This window comes from Bacillus rossius, chromosome 10 (genome assembly GCF_032445375.1).
Source record: "Bacillus rossius redtenbacheri isolate Brsri chromosome 10, Brsri_v3, whole genome shotgun sequence".
NCBI lineage: Eukaryota > Metazoa > Arthropoda > Insecta > Phasmatodea > Bacillidae > Bacillus > Bacillus rossius.
In genome coordinates, this window is record NC_086337.1 from 59,520,130 (window position 1) to 59,541,560 (window position 21,431).

Here is a 21,431-nt window from a genome sequence, read left to right on the forward strand (position 1 = left end):
TTATTGACGGCCAGAGACTAGCCTCGGGGTGGCTGGTGTCAGAGCGCGGGCCGTGTGCTCGACGGCGCACTGCTGGCCTCTGGAGGCTGAGAGCCTTATTGACGGCCAGAGACTAGCCTCGGGGTGGCTGGTGTCAGAGCGCGGGCCGTGTGCTCGACGGCGCACTGCTGGCCTCTGGAGGCTGAGAGCCTTATTGACGGCCAGAGACTAGCCTCGGGGTGGCTGGTGTCAGAGCGCGGGCCGTGTGCTCGACGGCGCACTGCTGGCCTCTGGAGGCTGAGAGCCTTATTGACGGCCAGAGACTAGCCTCGGGGTGGCTGGTGTCAGAGCGCGGGCCGTGTGCTCGACGGCGCAGTGCTGGCCTCTGGAGGCCGAGGGGGTATATGAGCTCCCAGGGCAAGGAGGCGCCGTGTCAGGGGTGTCCATGGCAGTGGTCGGTACTAGCTGCTGCTTCTAGCGCGAGATGGCCTCTAGGGTAACTATGACATCTGAGCGGGGACCACAACATTATATGGCGGAGAAATGAAGATAAAGGAGTAATGCAATTCCCTTGAATGCTTTCAAGAATCTGTAGCGGGTGTTTCGTGCCTAATAATTACGCTTTTAAGCCACATGCACGGTCCTAGAAATGCAGTTTTCAAACTTTATATGGAAACAATACTACTCCTACACCCTCAGTGTCTTCTTAATTTTTTCCTGTAAACAGACATCACTCGGTGTTTCCAAAGTGCGCTGTTTCTCCTGATCTCCGCTCTCCGAGGCCCTAGTCGGACTATTGGACCCACCATTGGAAATGTTCACATATTTGGTTCTAATTTTCTGGCATAGATTTCTTCTTAAACGCAATAAATCTTTTAAAAACTACTATTTACTGGCATTTGACTCCTGGTTGTAGAATGTTTTCAAAAAAAAACATAGAAAAACTACTTCCACTATATTTAAGTGTCAAAGATAATTTTGAAGCTAATCCAAGGCAGACACATATAAGTTAGCTAAGTAATATTAAATTTTTTAGAAAAGGTTTTAATTTTTTTGAAGGGCATTAATGGAATGTGATAATTAAAGAAAAATTTTTCTTCAAAAAACAGAAAAACGTTAAAATATAAAAATAAATACTTTTAAAAATACATTGATTTAAAAATTAAATTATTTTTCAATATTTTAGGTTCATACAAATGTCTGCTGACAACTTATCCTATTCATAGGCAAAAAAATGGCTTACACAAAAAAATATAATACGCAATGAGGCTGTATCAGCTATCCTCAAGTTGCCGGCCATATTGGTCGGGACCTTATCATTATTCGTCTACAGAGCTTTCGAGTCGCCATGGAGACATATTGTGTGAAATACACCCTAGCAGATGAAAACACACAAAACACACCGATCAGAGCAGGTCCAGTTCAACAAGGTGTCCGAAAATAACTGCACCCTTGCTTTGGAGTCTGACTTCAAAAGAAAACACAGGACTGTAAGAAATGTTACTCGTGTACTTACAAACATTTAAGGTTTTTTAAGTTCAATCAAGAATTTTTTTATGATTGTAAAAACAAAACAAAGTTTGTATTTTCAGTATTTTTATCAACAAATATCGGTTCTAGAACAAACATTTTTATAGGTGTAATGTAAGTAGTATGTATGGTTATCAGCCCGAAGTCTGGTTTATTCTCCCAAGCACTGGAATCAGTCGATGTTGATCCGATCCCAAGTGTCACGGTGAAATTATAATTTAAATTGAGTTAACATATCTTTAATCTTTCTTCAACAGAATAAGTTCTTAGCAATGGCGTATGTCCAAAAACTTACACCAAGTCATGCACTTCCATTGCACAAATCTTTTAAAGATAACATCAATGCCCTTCATGGACCCGGTATGCATATTTCTCTGAGGAAGTTGGAAAAGAAATTAATTGATTTATCACAATGTTCGAATAACTTGACTTTTCTCTGTAAATGTCGCAGTAAGGGAGTCATTCCTAGAGGACTCACAATCAAATCCCCGGTCAACAGCAAACAGGCTCAACAAATAACCCAGAAAGCCAGCCAAAAGCTTCTGAGTGAATGAATTGCCGCATATCACTGCCAAAAATCACATTTGAACAATTAAATTTCGGCACTACAGCTTGAAATTCAGTCTACTCTCAATAATAAAGACTTCAATTGCATCTATCAGTCCATCACGAATCTTGTCCAAAAGAGGTATCTACAGTGCAAAGAGAAGCAAAGAGATAAATTAGCCAAACTGACGAGTATGGTGAATACAAAAACACATCCCACAACACAGAACATCAACACTGTCGTTAATTAATCTTCAAGAAAGATGTTTTACAAAAAGGCCTCAATTTCAGCATTGCTACACGACACATTCCTGCACTTGACATAGTTTCATCTGTTGAGAGTGCAATATACAAACTTCCTGCCGCCAAACAAGAAGAATTTCGTTGGAATGTGCGTACAGCAATCACCTCAGCTGGTCCGCCTAAACCGAATCTGCCGCCTGATGAACTCAAGGCCATCCAAACTCTGAAATCCGACCATACCATTGTAATCCTCCCAGCTGATAAGGGTCGTGCTACAGTCATACTTGACAAACCAGACTACGAGCAAAAAATTACTGATTTGATCACCACAGATCAATATACAAAACTGGTAAAAGACCCCACAGCCAGCATTGAAAGAAAAGTGTACCAAACTCTAAAAAAACATCAGAATCACATCCCAGAAAAAACTAGATCAGAACTGACACCACACAGCAGTAAAGCACCCCACATTTACGGTCTTCCAAAGATTCATAAACCCGACATGCCTCTGCACCCGATCATCAGTTGTTGTAATTCCCCATGCCAGAAACTATCAAAATATCTCCTGAAAATTGTTGAGCCACTAGCAGGACAGACAGATACATTTGTCAAATATTCTAATCATTTTATTTCTATAGTCAAAACACTGAAAATAGAAAATAACGATACCCTGGTGGGTTTTGATGTCCAAAGCCTCTTCACTAATGTGCCAGTAGCCGAAACACTCAGCATTGTCAAGGCCAAATTGGAAGCTGATCCAACCCTAAAGGACAGAACTATAATACCAATCCCATCCATCATGGAAATGATTATCCTCTGTGTCACCACAACATATTTCCAGTTCAAGGATATTTTCTACAAACAGACCGATGGCATGGCAATAAGCTCTTCTCTTTCACCATTTATGGCCAATATATTTATGGAAAACTTTGAGAAAGAAGCACTTAGGAAATGTAATAGCCCTCCTAAAATCTGGCTCCGTTATGTGGATGACACCTTCACTGTCTGGGCTCCGTTATGTGGATGACACCTTCACTGTCTGGCAACATGGACCTGAAACTTTGGAGGAATTTGTGAACCACCTCAACTCTCTGAGGCCATCAATAAAATTCACATATGAAAAAGAAACCAAAGGTAGCATTCCTTTCCTGGATGTACTAGTCAGCAGAAAAAACAGCAGCCTGGAAACTAAAGTATACAGGAAACCTACGCACACAGGCCAATACCTTAATTTTGCATCCAACCATCCCAAAACAACAAAAAGTGGCATAATTCACACACTAACCAACCGAGCTGAGATTATTTGTTCTGATGATAAATCTATTGCGGTTGAACACAATCATATAAAAAAGAACTCATAGCCAATGGTTACCCTGTCAACACCATCAAACAGCATATGAAATCCAACAAAACAATCAAATCCACAGAAACTGAGAAACCTGCAGGAACTCTAGTCATTCCGTATGTTCAATGGCTTTCAGAAAAAATAAGACGCCTGGGAAACAAATATGGACTTCAAACAGCATTCCGTTCTAAATCTACTATTAAAAGTATTGTTACCAAGGTGAAACCAGCCACAGAAAAATTACAAACTCACAACTGTGTGTATCAGATCCCCTGTGAATGTGGCCACGTGTACATAGGTGAAACTGGCAGAGCTCTATCCACCCGAATCAAAGAACACAAAAACAACTGCAAGAAGGGTGAAACCCTAAAATCCAGACTTGCTAAACATACATGGGAAAATAGCCACAAAATTCTCTGGGAAGACTCCACACCACTCATACAGGAATCCGATAAAATAAAAAGGAAAATCAAAGAATCAGCCTTCATTATTAGCAATAAAAATATTTTCAGCCAGCAGAGCATTGAATTAAAAAATATGCGGATCCCTTTGATAAAGAAAGAAACATCCCTGCAGCACAAAACAATAGCTAATACTCAACCTACCATAACCAATCCGCTTTAACTCCATGGTGCACAGCCAATGGGGAGACAGCTCGTCTGCCATTGGCTGAGCAAGATGTAGCCCTTTCACTGATAAATACCCTCATTTTCCAGCCCCTTCTCAGTCGCGCCCATGGCGGGCTATCTCTTATGGGAAAACCGCTTACAGTGTAATTAGTTCGAGGTACACCCACGTGAGTGCATTTGAGCGCTAGTAGTCTGTTTTGTTTACGTTGACTGATATTTTTTCCCGCTTAAATGCTTATGAACTGTGCACAGTTTAGGTTAGCTTATTCCTGTTGATCGTGTAGTTTATATTTAGTGTTTTTGTCGTACTTGCGTTATGTCAATATGCACTACACTAAAAACTGTTGTGTGCCGGGTTGTCAAAACAGGACTGAAACACGTCACAGATTTCCTCGTGTTTGTGACGTGGAAAGATTTCAGCACTGGAAACGTTTGATTGCTTTGCCGAAATTAGCTCTCATTAGTAATGAGCATATTTACAAAGTACCTATAGGATATGCAATAGTCACTTCAGTGCAGATTGTTAATTCTGTACTAACCCTCCTATTGCCAGGTTCGTAATATCAAATTATGCCCTATTATTATCTGTTTTTGTTACTACAAATGTATTCGTTCATGTCGGCATGTTTTTTCAACCCCTTTCAGCAATTATTTGTATTATCAAAAATTGTTTCATGTAACAGTTTTAGATACAAATTATAAGATTTATAAACAATTCGAACGGTTTTGATAGTGTGCCTAATGAGGAAGTTATGAATTTTTTTTGTTCTTGAACCCCTGTTTTTTTCTCCCTTTGCAATACATTTGGTCGTATAAAAAACTGTTTCAGACGAAAGTTGTACACAATAATTCAATGTTTAACAATAAATAAGATTGAATTTAAAATCTTACATAGTTCAGAACTTACGAATTTTTATTTATTTTCAAACCCAGTGTTTTAAAAATCCCTTTCTGCAATGTTTCGAATTATCAAAAATTGTTTTTGATAAAAGTTTCAGATAAAAATTATAAGAATAATCAAAAAATTGAATCGTTTTGACAGGTTGCCTAATGAGGGAGTTATGAATTTTTTGGTCCAGGAAACCCTGTTTTTCTACCCCTAGCAATCATGGTTGGTTTAATAAAAAATTAGTTTGGACAAAAAAGAATTATGTTTTCACAACAATTTATTATATGTTCCATCGGATGTGATATTCATCATATTATGGGAGTTATTGCAATTTTTCTGTTTTTCGAAAACCTTCCTGGTAAATATGTAGTTAAACGGCATTTGTGAAGAAAAAAAATTTAAAAATCTGAAAATTATGTTATTATATGCTATTTAACTTCCTCTTTTCATTTAACCCGGTGGAGATAAGAAATTCCAAATACTTTAGGAGATATCGCCATTTTTTTTTTTCATACAAGACCTGTCCAATCATTCGACCGTCGCAATTTTTTATTTTGCCGAGTGTTTCTGAATGCCTAATTAATTCAAATGGTCGATTATGTTAGGTCAGTTACATTATAAATACTTTCAAACTAAGCGGACATTTAAAATAATGTGAATTAATTTTAATGGTGGTTTAGTTGTAAAGTATTTATAATGTAACTGACCTGACAACGAACCGGGACAAAGGATGAACAGTAAGAACTCGCATATTTTTTTTTACTAATTATTTGCGCAACAATATCCAAATAACAAATAAAACATTAAAATTCAGTACAATCACTGTTTCTTGATAGAATTTGTGCTTTTATGGCACAGTAGGTACATCATATCATTTATAGTGTAGGTACTAACTGTTTTACTATTCTGCAATGTCAATAAATGGTGAATAAAGTTTGCCAGTTATATGTACATTCCAATAAATAAATAATATTGTATACCGTTGTCTAGTTGCTGCTTTATACATTTGGCAATATGTTTGCTCTATGCTGTTGCAAATGTACAATCTTAATGCTTTAATAAAGTTATTACAATATTTTATTTCAACTAACAATTTACATGCACACATGTGGTGGGCAGTTCAAAATGCACTGTTAAGGCTTGAAATTCAACTCATAATGTTTTTTTTTTTTTTTAATTTTGCTTTCCTTCTAACAATTTATGTCAATGTTTATTAAATTTTGCAAACAGGACATTCATTTATGGTGTATACTCGGTAAATGGAATGTATTGTTTGTAAAATTTAATTACTCATTGGCTCTTACAGTTAAGCAAATTCATTGATGGAGTTGTAATGAAAGTCTCAATAGTGCATTTTGAACTGCCCGCCACAGTAGTTTTTTTTGGTTTAGTTCGAGGTCCAGCCACCAGGAGCGCTGTAAGCACTGTCAATGTTTGCTCTATGGAAGATATCCATCTATCCCCTCCCTTATCTATGGTCGCGCCTGTGTTTCCGTACCATGTGCGTCTCTGCCTGAGGACGGGAGCAGATTGCAGTTCCCGAAACGTCGCTTGTTTCTGTTTTGGTAAAACTATTGTGTTCGTTTGTCTTTTCGTTTTGTCGTGTTTTTGTCTCGTTTCAACTGTTGTGCTGAATTATTTTGGGTTCAATATTTTTGTGTTGTCATCATTTGTGGTTTTTTTTTTCGTTCTCTTAGTACATTTTTCTTTGTTTTTCTTTGTTTGTTGACCATATTCCTGTTACGGAATATTTTGTGGTGTTCATATCCTTGTTGACAACAGCAATTGTTTGCTTAATTTTGTGTTTTTTTGGTCTTTTTTGGGTATTTTTATTCATTTATTTATTTATTTTATTTTTTAGTTTTTCTTCAACAGAAAAAGTTCTTAGCAATGGCGTATGTCCAAAAACTTACACCAAGTAACATATCTTTAATCTTAGCTTTTTTGAATTCTTTCCTAAATTAATTTAAAAAAAAAATTAAACAATTCATGGCATGCAAAATTCCTTGTCAGGTTTTCCGGTAGTGTTACTAATTGAGCGACATACATTTTTTATTTTTCAATATGAAAAAAAAAATATGTTTATACGAACAAGTGAAACTTCACAGATGTAAGGATAAGGATTTACAAAAATATATGTGCGAGCAAGTATGTGAGAGCACAAGAAGGCAAGTGCGCAAATAGGAATGTCAGTGTGACATACCTAACTCAAACGAGCCATCGACGCTCAACTGACCACAACTAATGGTTGCAATCTCCGTTGCACCTGAGCGTTACACTTCCGTTACGCTGCGACGCCTCATTGCCCGACTGCCTATCGGCCGTGAAGAAGTTTCCCTTCAGGGAAATGTTCTTTGATATTGTTAAATGTATGACACAGATAAGTACAGCTGAATATGATGCATTGCTAGGGGCATGCAGATTTCGCGAAAAAATTTCGAGACTATATGAAAGTTAAAACACTGTAGAATCGCCTGTGTTTCGTGATTGGGTGAATTTCTCCCAGGTACATACCGATTGTAACAACACCAATCGCAGTGATTCAGTGCGGAAGTAAACGCGTCCTGAGTGGCTCGATCAAATAAGGCACAGACGGCCGCCAATCACAAGGAAGAAACCACAGGTGCGGGTATAACTTGTTTCAGTCTAATAAGTGTTCAGATCTTTTCGCGAAAAATGCCTGCCCCTATTTATTGCTATTCGTGTGGCAGAGGCCGGTCTTGAAACACACAGCGGGTCAGACCCCGGCCGATTGGCACGGGCCGAGCTGCCAGCAGTAAATGGAGTCCGGTTGAGTCAATAGACCGCAAATCGATGGCGGGCGCAACAACTGGGCGACTCCGGTCCGAGGTCGTCTCAGAGGCGAGGCTCCGTGCGGCCTGAGAGCCGTGGGGGGGTGCAGTGCCATATCTCTGGGGCGAGGTCCTGGTTTCCCTGCCCGGACTGACAAGTTAGCTGGTGGCAGACCTCGGTGGTCGCCAGTTCCCGAGGTCAGTGCGTGCTGGTGGGGTCTCGGCCTGGAAACCTGAGGCTAACTTCCTGTGAAACTCTGTCCACTGACTCGCGCAGGCAGTTGGCGGTCCCCTGGTCGGACAGAGCGGAGGGGACCTGTCTTCCAAGTCTAGTTCAGATGGTGGGCTCTGGACTAGTAATATCTGCAAGACGACTCCAGTTCCACCCTAAAAAGGCGCAGACACGGGAGGGGAGATGGCGGGCGAGCCGGATTCGGTACATTTGAAGGACTGCGGGCCAATCAGGTACCCTCAGTCAAACAAGTATCGAATCACAAGTTACCAGCTGAAATGCCTCTCAAGTCAACCGCGATGTTTGTCCAAGGATGCAGAGTACCGTGAAGTCTATCCTGGAGGTCAATGAACTCGAGAATATTTTACTCCCTGCCAATAACAAACAATGAAAGTCACGTGACGCAATTCCGTTCGTTGTTTTGAAAGTAGGCAACAGACGAATTACTATGGCTTGATTGTGAACAAAATTAAAGAGGTCGCTAACCATTTCAAGGAAAATAATTTTGTTAGACCATGTTCGAGCTGAACTAGTAGATTTGGTTATCAAGAAAGTATAGTAACCCGATATTGAATAAAAAATTTGTGAAGTATGTCAAGATTGGGCTAGATAATTTAATTTGTTCGAAAAGACATATGAAAATTATTCATTAGTAAATGTACTGAGTGTAGGATCAACATAAATTTTAGAAATTGAAAATAAAGAGACTGTTGTCAAAGTTTAAAATTTAAATATAATAACTTTAAAGCATTTGGGGAACGAATTTGTAAATATATTTTTTTACTACGATAACCATTTTGAATGTACTACATGGTTAAAAAAAAAAGTAAGTTATAATTGACTGCGTGGGAGAAATGTTACTGGTGTGAAAGTCTCCGAATATTTCTTATGCCCATCAGAACGGTGTTAGGATATGTAATACAGTTTATTTGTAAAAATACTCTGGCAACTTTGTCAAAACAATTCTTGTAAATTAGGGAAAACTGTTCAAAATCAGTGAATTCTAGTTTCAAATATGTTAAAATTGCTCCGTTACGATCTGTTAATTCCTAGAGTTTATTTCAGGGGCTGACACTGAGTGGTCACAGGAGATTTCCACTGATTTTCCAGTCAGAAAGAGTTTGTTGACAGAGTTGTTGGTTGCTGTAACTTGGCGTGTTCCCGGGAGCCAGAGAAGCGACGGCGAAGGACGAAGGCGCTAGAAATAATTCCGACCGCACGCATCAGGCGCCGGGGGGGAGGGGGTGATAGCTGACCACAACAGCGCCCCCAATCTCGGTCCATTGTGCCGCCAAATTGGCTCGCTGATAGCCATCTCGCGCGCAGAGCCGCGATCTGCCGACACAGGGAGGTTTGCTCCACGCGCCCTGCGGCGTGTGGCGGGGAGGTCTGCATAAATTCAATCATCCCTGTCGCCTCCTCCCTCGCGCGATCAACACCTTGGCTATTGTCGGCGGTAATAGCCTTGGGGACAGGGCGGGAGTGTACTACCCGGCCCGAAAACATGCCGCGCCCCTCTCGCTCGGGGCCTCAGCAGTCCGGCGCAGTTGAGCTGGACAGTAGCATCTTGCGAGATGGCATCAAACAGCGAGCTTGTTAAAATAAAATAAAAAAATTGGTTGTCTGTAAATTCGGTTTACGGACGATAGTTTAACCTGACAACGTCATAACAAAACATTGATGAAATGATTGATCCAGAATAAAAGGAAATATCATATTCGGCCTGAGACTGAGCCGTAATAGGTTTTTGCAACCAAACCATTTAGGCATTAAAAATATTATAAACTTATTCTTTGAGGAATAAATTTTTTTAATTTTTCTATCTTTTGTATGATAAAATCTACCTCTGCATACTTTTATGAATAAAATTGAATCAATTTTATTGAATTATCACTATTTTGTATGGATACAAAGAAGGAGTGAAATGAAATGTACTTTTATTTGCATTCATTAATTCAAATATATTGATTACTTTTGAAATGTTTCGTGCGCCGTATTTATTTTTACAAGTACAAAAATAATTCGCAGCTGCCGGGATTCGAACCGAAAACCTTTGGATTGCAAGTTCAAATTCAAATTCAAAAGATTTTTATTGCGATGTTTGTGTAAATTTTTTGTTTACAATGGTTCCACACTGCCACGAGACCATATTTAGAATGGACATCCGTAGTGGGACATCCGTAGTGGGACACTTTTTCGTGCGTGCAGCCAGCGTTCATCGATTTATTAACGTTGTCACGTCAAAACAAATCCTTGAAATATATTTGTGTTTCTTCAAAGAGATTGCGAAGTGTCCGAAATCCAGCAAAAACAACTCGTGATTCCACAGAAATGATATTGACATTATCTTGGGAATGGTATAGTTTCGAATTTCATAGCTCAGAGAATTTCAGACAAAAAATTGGTGAGAAAGTCCCATAGACAAACTAAGAGATAAACTTTTAAACAAATAAACAAACATATGGTGATATCAAACACTTTTTAAGTTGGGATAAATGTGAATATTCTTATAACCATGAGGGTTCTCTATGGGTCAAATATATGTCTACTTGTTTAACTAATTTCCAGAAATAGTAAACCGATGTCAATTCCTCACTTATAGTACATAAATATAGTATCGGTTATGCACCATTATTAACCACCAGCTAATGCCAGAGCAACATCAGAAAACATATTTTACTAAAATGTTTTTCTATTTCTTCATTATCAAAATTTGGAATATATTTTGGAATATCTCTTGTAAATGTTTTCAAGTATTTTATGCTTATTTTAATGATAATGTTAACATTTTTGAATTTTTTTGTACCGATTTCAATAGATGCGATTAATTAAAGGACAAATATTTTGCATATCATTCATTTTAAATTATTGCATTTTTATGACATTAATGTTCGACTGTGGCAAATTTTTTTCCGGATGTTCTTACATAAGTGTTACATTTTGAGTTCTGTGGCAAACCATTCTCTAGATACATGCTATTTTTGTATTTTTCAGAGGTATGTATTCAGAAGTGGGCGTGGCGCTGACAAGAAGTTCGTGTCCTGGCTTCCGCCACTCAGATGGTAACACGCACGAAAAAGCTTTTATGATATCATTTCCTGTAATACGTGCACATAAAAATCTGCAAATAGCGGAAAACCAGGAATTCAATCAAAGACGTCGGGTGGAGTTTATCCTGAACTTCGTTACCAAGGAAGGAAGTACGATGAAAAATGACAATTGTGTTTAAAGTTTGGGATGGTGTGTGCTCGGAGTAACGCGGGAGAGAGAGAGAGCGGGGAAGAGAAGGGGTCAGACTGCGGTCGCCCCCAGAAGAGTGTTAGGCAGGGGGCAGGGGGCGGGGGGCGCTACAAGCGACGCTGTCAGCCCCAGGGCTCAGCCGAGGAGAGACACCCCCTCCCCCCACACCCCTGCTCCCAGGCGCCTCTGAACTTGGCAGCCTCGGACAAGGGTGACAAAATATTTATTGATGGAGGGGCGTTGTGGCTGACAGCCCGCCGCTAAAGAAGGGGCAGTTATAACCGGCAGCCACCCGCGACAATGTAGCCTCTCCGCACCCCTGAGGGGGGACAGAGGAGAGACACAGCCGAGGGCCATTAGACCAGGGCGGATCATCGGCGACAAACAGAGCTCGGTCTCTGGGAGCTGTGCTGCAGCCACGTGGCTGGTGCTGCTGGGAGCACCCGGAGAACACCCACACCTCGTGGTAGTGCTGAGAGGCGGGGCCCAGACAGCACGGCAGTGACTGTGCTGCAGCCACGTGGCTGGTGCTGCTGGGAGCACCCGGAGAACACCCACACCTCGCGGTAGTCCTGAGAGGCGGGGCCCAGACAACACGGCAGTGACTGTGCTGCAGCCACGTGGCTGGTGCTGCTGGGAGCACCCGGAGAACACCCACACCTCGCGGTAGTCCTGAGAGGCGGGGCCCAGACAACACGGCAGTGACTGTGCTGCAGCCACGTGGCTGGTGCTGCTGGGAGCACCCGGAGAACACCCACACCTCGCGGTAGTCCTGAGAGGCGGGGCCCAGACAACACGGCAGTGACTGTGCTGCAGCCACGTGGCTGGTGCTGCTGGGAGCACCCGGAGAACACCCACACCTCGCGGTAGTCCTGAGAGGCGGGGCCCAGACAGCACGGCAGTGACTGTGCTGCAGCCACGTGGCTGGTGCTGCTGGGAGCACCCGGAGAACACCCACACCTCGCGGTAGTCCTGAGAGGCGGGGCCCAGACAGCACGGCAGTGACTGTACTGCAGCCACGTGGCTGGTGCTGCTGGGAGCACCCGGAGAACACCCACACCTCGTGGTAGTCCTGAGAGGCGGGGCCCAGACAACACGGCAGTGACTGTGCTGCAGCCACGTGGCTGGTGCTGCTGGGAGCACCCGGAGAACACCCACACCTCGTGGTAGTCCTGAGAGGCGGGGCCCAGACAGCACGGCAGTGACTGTGCTGCAGCCACGTGGCTGGTGCTGCTGGGAGCACCCGGAGAACACCCACACCTCGTGGTAGTCCTGAGAGGCGGGGCCCAGACAACACGGCAGTGACTGTACTGCAGCCACGTGGCTGGTGCTGCTGGGAGCACCCGGAGAACACCCACACCTCGTGGTAGTCCTGAGAGGCGGGGCCCAGACAACACGGCAGTGACTGTACTGCAGCCACGTGGCTGGTGCTGCTGGGAGCACCCGGAGAACACCCACACCTCGTGGTAGTCCTGAGAGGCGGGGCCCAGACAGCACGGCAGTGACTGTACTGCAGCCACGTGGCTGGTGCTGCTGGGAGCACCCGGAGAACACCCACACCTCGTGGTAGTCCTGAGAGGCGGGGCCCAGACAACACGGCAGTGACTGTACTGCAGCCACGTGGCTGGTGCTGCTGGGAGCACCCGGAGAACACCCACACCTCGTGGTAGTCCTGAGAGGCGGGGCCCAGACAACACGGCAGTGACTGTACTGCAGCCACGTGGCTGGTGCTGCTGGGAGCACCCGGAGAACACCCACACCTCGTGGTAGTCCTGAGAGGCGGGGCCCAGACAACACGGCAGTGACTGTACTGCAGCCACGTGGCTGGTGCTGCTGGGAGCACCCGGAGAACACCCACACCTCGTGGTAGTCCTGAGAGGCGGGGCCCAGACAGCACGGCAGTGACTGTGCTGCAGCCACGTGGCTGGTGCTGCTGGGAGCACCCGGAGAACACCCACACCTCGTGGTAGTCCTGAGAGGCGGGGCCCAGACAACACGGCAGTGACTGTACTGCAGCCACGTGGCTGGTGCTGCTGGGAGCACCCGGAGAACACCCACACCTCGTGGTAGTCCTGAGAGGCGGGGCCCAGACAGCACGGCAGTGACTGTGCTGCAGCCACGTGGCTGGTGCTGCTGGGAGCACCCGGAGAACACCCACACCTCGTGGTAGTCCTGAGAGGCGGGGCCCAGACAACACGGCAGTGACTGTGCTGCAGCCACGTGGCTGGTGCTGCTGGGAGCACCCGGAGAACACCCACACCTCGCGGTAGTCCTGAGAGGCGGGGCCCAGACAGCACGGCAGTGACTGTACTGCAGCCACGTGGCTGGTGCTGCTGGGAGCACCCGGAGAACACCCACACCTCGCGGTAGTCCTGAGAGGCGGGGCCCAGACAGCACGGCAGTGACTGTACTGCAGCCACGTGGCTGGTGCTGCTGGGAGCACCCGGAGAACACCCACACCTCGTGGTAGTCCTGAGAGGCGGGGCCCAGACAACACGGCAGTGACTGTGCTGCAGCCACGTGGCTGGTGCTGCTGGGAGCACCCGGAGAACACCCACACCTCGTGGTAGTCCTGAGAGGCGGGGCCCAGACAGCACGGCAGTGACTGTGCTGCAGCCACGTGGCTGGTGCTGCTGGGAGCACCCGGAGAACACCCACACCTCGTGGTAGTCCTGAGAGGCGGGGCCCAGACAACACGGCAGTGACTGTACTGCAGCCACGTGGCTGGTGCTGCTGGGAGCACCCGGAGAACACCCACACCTCGTGGTAGTGCTGAGAGGCGGGGCCCAGACAACACGGCAGTGACTGTGCTGCAGCCACGTGGCTGGTGCTGCTGGGAGCACCCGGAGAACACCCACACCTCGTGGTAGTGCTGAGAGGCGGGGCCCAGACAACACGGCAGTGACTGTGCTGCAGCCACGTGGCTGGTGCTGCTGGGAGCACCCGGAGAACACCCACACCTCGCGGTAGTCCTGAGAGGCGGGGCCCAGACAACACGGCAGTGACTGTGCTGCAGCCACGTGGCTGGTGCTGCTGGGAGCACCCGGAGAACACCCACACCTCGTGGTAGTGCTGAGAGGCGGGGCCCAGACAACACGGCAGTGACTGTGCTGCAGCCACGTGGCTGGTGCTGCTGGGAGCACCCGGAGAACACCCACACCTCGTGGTAGTCCTGAGAGGCGGGGCCCAGACAGCACGGCAGTGACTGTACTGCAGCCACGTGGCTGGTGCTGCTGGGAGCACCCGGAGAACACCCACACCTCGCGGTAGTCCTGAGAGGCGGGGCCCAGACAACACGGCAGTGACTGTGCTGCAGCCACGTGGCTGGTGCTGCTGGGAGCACCCGGAGAACACCCACACCTCGCGGTAGTCCTGAGAGGCGGGGCCCAGACAACACGGCAGTGACTGTGCTGCAGCCACGTGGCTGGTGCTGCTGGGAGCACCCGGAGAACACCCACACCTCGCGGTAGTCCTGAGAGGCGGGGCCCAGACAACACGGCAGTGACTGTGCTGCAGCCACGTGGCTGGTGCTGCTGGGAGCACCCGGAGAACACCCACACCTCGTGGTAGTGCTGAGAGGCGGGGCCCAGACAACACGGCAGTGACTGTGCTGCAGCCACGTGGCTGGTGCTGCTGGGAGCACCCGGAGAACACCCACACCTCGTGGTAGTGCTGAGAGGCGGGGCCCAGACAACACGGCAGTGACTGTGCTGCAGCCACGTGGCTGGTGCTGCTGGGAGCACCCGGAGAACACCCACACCTCGCGGTAGTCCTGAGAGGCGGGGCCCAGACAACACGGCAGTGACTGTGCTGCAGCCACGTGGCTGGTGCTGCTGGGAGCACCCGGAGAACACCCACACCTCGCGGTAGTGCTGAGAGGCGGGGCCCAGACAGCACGGCAGTGACTGTGCTGCAGCCACGTGGCTGGTGCTGCTGGGAGCACCCGGAGAACACCCACACCTCGCGGTAGTCCTGAGAGGCGGGGCCCAGACAACACGGCAGTGACTGTGCTGCAGCCACGTGGCTGGTGCTGCTGGGAGCACCCGGAGAACACCCACACCTCGCGGTAGTGCTGAGAGGCGGGGCCCAGACAACACGGCAGTGACTGTGCTGCAGCCACGTGGCTGGTGCTGCTGGGAGCACCCGGAGAACACCCACACCTCGCGGTAGTGCTGAGAGGCGGGGCCCAGACAGCACGGCAGTGACTGTGCTGCAGCCACGTGGCTGGTGCTGCTGGGAGCACCCGGAGAACACCCACACCTCGCGGTAGTCCTGAGAGGCGGGGCCCAGACAGCACGGCAGTGACTGTGCTGCAGCCACGTGGCTGGTGCTGCTGGGAGCACCCGGAGAACACCCACACCTCGCGGTAGTGCTGAGAGGCGGGGCCCAGACAACACGGCAGTGACTGTGCTGCAGCCACGTGGCTGGTGCTGCTGGGAGCACCCGGAGAACACCCACACCTCGCGGTAGTCCTGAGAGGCGGGGCCCAGACAACACGGCAGTGACTGTGCTGCAGCCACGTGGCTGGTGCTGCTGGGAGCACCCGGAGAACACCCACACTTCGCGGTAGTCCTGAGAGGCGGGGCCCAGACAACACGGCAGTGACTGTGCTGCAGCCACGTGGCTGGTGCTGCTGGGAGCACCCGGAGAACACCCACACCTCGTGGTAGTGCTGAGAGGCGGGGCCCAGACAACACGGCAGTGACTGTGCTGCAGCCACGTGGCTGGTGCTGCTGGGAGCACCCGGAGAACACCCACACCTCGTGGTAGTGCTGAGAGGCGGGGCCCAGACAACACGGCAGTGACTGTGCTGCAGCCACGTGGCTGGTGCTGCTGGGAGCACCCGGAGAACACCCACACCTCGTGGTAGTGCTGAGAGGCGGGGCCCAGACAACACGGCAGTGACTGTGCTGCAGCCACGTGGCTGGTGCTGCTGGGAGCACCCGGAGAACACCCACACTTCGCGGTAGTCCTGAGAGGCGGGGCCCAGACAACACGGCAGTGACTGTGCTGCAGCCACGTGGCTGGTGCTGCTGGGAGCACCCGGAGAACACCCACACTTCGTGGTAGTCCTGAGAGGCGGGGCCCAGACAACACGGCAGTGACTGTGCTGCAGCCACGTGGCTGGTGCTGCTGGGAGCACCCGGAGAACACCCACACCTCGCGGTAGTGCTGAGAGGCGGGGCCCAGACAACACGGCAGTGACTGTGCTGCAGCCACGTGGCTGGTGCTGCTGGGAGCACCCGGAGAACACCCACACCTCGTGGTAGTGCTGAGAGGCGGGGCCCAGACAGCACGGCAGTGACTGTGCTGCACTGCACACGAAATTTTTGAAGTTATACTTCTTTAGGTGCATCGCAGAACGAGCACGCTGTATTACGTGTCTCCACACGACATATGTGTTGAGAACTACACGAGAGTTGAGTATTACATGAGAAAAATGGAAGACAACAAAAGTCAGCGTGCCTAGCTCCCGACGAAAATTCGTTTTTTTTCCCTCTTCTAAATTATGATGGTCGACCAAGAAAAATTATAATAAACAAAAAACCGATGGTTTTTAAAACAGACAGGAACATAAATCCTGGGTTGCAGTTACAGAAGACTTGGCTCGGTGACCAAGGAGAAACGAAAACATTTAACTGCGCGTCGTCGCACCCATGGAGGTCATGCCATTCCGGTGCGTTTTGCACATCTTGAAATGCACGACTAAATACTTAATTTTATGATAAATAATACAGACGAATCATATTCATAGAATCTAAGCATCACATGTATACCTCTATATGGCCGCACTACATATATGTATATTGATAATATAATAAAAATAAAACCAACCGGTGAAATAAAAGTACGTAGACTTATGTACGCGTATTAGAAGTTATAACGATTTTATTTAATGTTAAAATTAGAAATAATTATTACAAAACATTGATTTCATATATTTTATAATAGGTAGGCCTACCTAGCGAAATTTGGTATCTCAATTTTTTTGTCACAGAAAACATTTTTCAAAACATATAGAATGTAGAGTATTAATTACCTACAATATAGGTGCTATCACTTTGATTTTGTATATATGATTAATTTTATTATAAGAAAAAATGTAATAGGCCTATTTGTATGAAATAACCGAAATAACGGACTGAGCTATGTATTAAAAATGTTTATAGCAATTACTCAAAACAAATAACATTAAATAGTATATTTTTCATTGATTATAGTGTTTGTAATGCAATCACCTTTCTTCATTACGGGAAAATAAACAGAGAGCACACAATTTTTACTTTTTTCTTCTATTTAACTTTATGCGTAAATTTGTTTAGCATATAATTGATTGCTGTGAATACTTTACTTATATAATGTACATATTTAATTTACAAACTGGTTTCAACCGCATTAATGTCATCTAAAATTATTATCGAAATAATAGAATGGCTAATGAAATAAAAGCAAACAGTGTTAAATATCGAACTACATTAATTTTATCTTACTGATGGCTTAGCCACCTTTATGACTTTAATAAGTTATTAAATTTTATTGCATGGCATAAAAAAATTATTTTAAAAAAACGATATTTGTACTTGGTTTCGTGTAAACACAAACTACCAGTAGAATTTTTCTTTTTCATAAATTAAAAAATTCTCATTGTTACTAGGGTCCTGGATGAGTATGTAAAAGCAAACAGACCCATTCCTCCACGGCTGCTTGTAATCGCAAAGTTCCACTCCCTTTTTCGAGAGTCGTTTCTAAGGAGGCTGGAATGCGTCTCTCTCGAGGCAGAGGGAGGGGGAGGGGGAGGGAACACAGTCCTTTGTTAAGAGCCGGAGGCGCAGAGCTGAGGAAGCTGTCCGCCGCATGAACACATCTCGCCGTGGACCGTCGGGCGGGAGTGCGGCCAGTCACAACAGGGACCGCGCGCCGCACATTCCACCGGCGGGGGAGTTGCCCCGGGTTGCCCCGGGTTGCCCCGGGTTGCCCCGGGTTGCCCCGGGTCCAGCGCGGGTCTGCCGTCTTCCGCGCCGTCTCAGGGACTCCATTCCGTTCCCATCGACCTCCGATCTGTTTGCGAAATTACTCCTGCCACATGCCGTACACCGAGGACTGAGATGTTTGCACATCAAAAACACGAAGTTAAGACTTACATATTTTATTATTCCAGCAACTGAAAATGTACATGCAATTACTTATTACATGTACATGCACATGTAATTACATACAAATTACTTGAAGCCCAAAAAAAAATATATATGGCACTAAAATTCTAAAGACCTTCCTCGTATATAAATATTATTTTATGTCGCAATATAGACCTATTGAGGTAGCCTTCAAACACATGTGCGTATCTTCGTCATTACTCTGCCAAGCCTCCATCAGCCAATGGTAGATGATCCATCTCGTGGGAATGCACATCAATAAGAGGACGTAGTTTTCGTGACTAGCTGCATGTTCATGCGGGGTTGGATGTCTGTCATGCGCACGTCAGCTGGTGAAGGCCCGGCAGACGGGACCCCTGGCCTGGCCACATGCGGCTCCAGTCGGAGCTCTGGCGGAACCAATCAGCGGCCCGCTTCTTCCCGGGAACACACAGGCGCACGTCTGCAGTTCCGGGCGTCGTCGCTGGACGGGGCTTGTATGCTGCACACCGCCCACATGCACGCGATCACCAGGAAACATTTCAAATATACAGAAAGTTTTTTTTGTCCTGATAACGTCTTATAAATCGATGAACGCCAACTGCACGCACGAAAAAGCATGACTCGTTGTCACGTTCCGCCTGAGCCGAGCGTGCAATAACCGGCCAACCACCGTGCGAGAAAATCTTCTATAATATCAAACAGGTGCGAAGGCGGGCTTTTTTAACTAATTGTTCGTGATTATATTTAAACAAATTATTTAAATTAAATTTGCATAAACTTTTAATAATATTTTAAAATAAAAAAAAAGAATCCAATTTTTCATCAATGTTTTCTTGTGACGTTATCACGTAAAATTATCGTCTGTAAACCGACTTTACAGACAAAACCCCCCCTTTTTTTTACGTTTACGTTCATGAACCCCGCGTCTCAGTCACGATGTTGCGAGCGCCAGTGAGGGACTTGATGGTACAAGGAGTGAGGGGTGAGGGGGTGCTCCCACGATGCAGACCATCCTGGCGCGGATTGAGACAGCGTGGATCAGGGGCCGTGCTGCTGCGCTGCCGTGCTGCCGCGCTGCCGTGCTGCCGTGCTGCCGTGCTGCCGTGCTGCCGTGCTGCTTGCGCCAGACCCGGGTAATGCCCGCTTATTGGCGGCGCTAATCCTCTCCCGGGCCACGTGCGCGAGTCGAATGGCGCACGTGTCTGCCAGGGGGGGGGGGGGGGGTTGCTCTGTGCCTGTGCCTCCTCGTCATGTGGCTACCTGCTCGCTCATCAGGTGAGGTAGCGTCCTCGATAACTGTGCTTCTACTGTTTAGTGTTGTGCATGCTTTACATGTGATTTCAAAGAAATTATATTTTATTTTGAATACATTTTGAATAAATTTCTTCAACTAAAAACACATTTTTTTAAAAATTAAATGTAATTTTTTATTTCAGTTCCAGCACGTACTGAAAGCATGAAAATAATTCAGTATACCTACAGTTTTGGATTGAACGTTCAGATGTAGCCTTCGTATTAAAAATTCTTTATTTTTAGTATGGCATTCATTAAATCAAGAAATATTAGGTTTTTCAAAACCAGTTAATCCTTTATTTTTCGTGGTTTTGTGAAAACTAGTTTTTTTTTTAAATAATTTTATAATTGTTTTACTAAGGCTACTACGAACGGTTTATTCAAAACTGTTAATCACATGAATACATGCTTTCAGTGCATACGAGAACTGTCGTAAAAATGTGCCTTTAAGTTCATAAAACAATTACATAAGGACTTCTTTAGTAGAAGTATCATTTTATAAACAATTGAATATGTGACCGTGAGTCTGCGAGTGCAGTGTGCTGACAAGGACTGACAAGGTGATCAGATCGCAGCCCGACGAGTCAACTGCTTTGTCGTGAGACGCCCACTGTGGTATTCTGTGCTGTCTTCGCTGGTTCGCCCACGTCTGTCTCTCGTCAGTAATTATTTCCTCTTTTCTCTCGGAAATTCGATGACGCGTTCAGGTCTTTTTCTTTTGGTTTTGTGTGGTTTCTACCAACAACTTTTATTTCTTCGGGGATTCTAAGTGTGTGTACATATATCTAGGGACTGGAAAGATTCGCGGGTTAAATGACCGTCAGGATAGACTCCACGGTCCTCTGCATACTTGTGTCGCCTGTTCATTGGCTGCTGACTGGTGAGTCGATATTTCTTTAATTGAAGGCTTATAATGGGTAGGGACTGGAAAAAATTCGTGGTTTCCATGACCTTTAGTATAGACTCCACGATCCTCTATGTACGCGGGAATATTACACCAGCTCATTGGCTACTGACTCGTGACACCTGCTAACTGGGATGCTTTTGATTCGATACTCCCTACTTTGAGGGTCATTCATTGGCTCACAGTCCTTCAGGCGAACTGTGTTCCAATCACTGAAGCGGCAATAAGTTACACGCACTTTGATTCTAGCCTATCGCGAAATGAAACCGCGATTTTTTCCGGTCTCTAAAAATGGGCCCACAGTCCTCCAAATGAACAGGGAACCAATAGTATAGACCTAGCACAAAAGCAAATCACAAAATGAATCCGTGAATTTTCCCGGGATCTACGTATTTCTCTTCGATAACAGCTAACTTTAGTTTTCTTCTGTGTCTTGTGCACGTGGTTTTAATTGGTAAATGTTTGTTTCCTCCTTCGACGGTGGCATGCGCCGCGACATGACATCCAGACGCCAGGAGGAGCTGTTATTCCAGGTCACGCCCTCGTGTCGTGGCTCGGAGCGAGGGGGTTGCTCCAGCGAGGGGGTGGGGGGTTGTCCCCGGCTGGGCGGACACCCCCGGCCAGGAGGGTGTGTCGAGGTGACGCGAGCCTGCACAAACAAGGTGACAGCCCC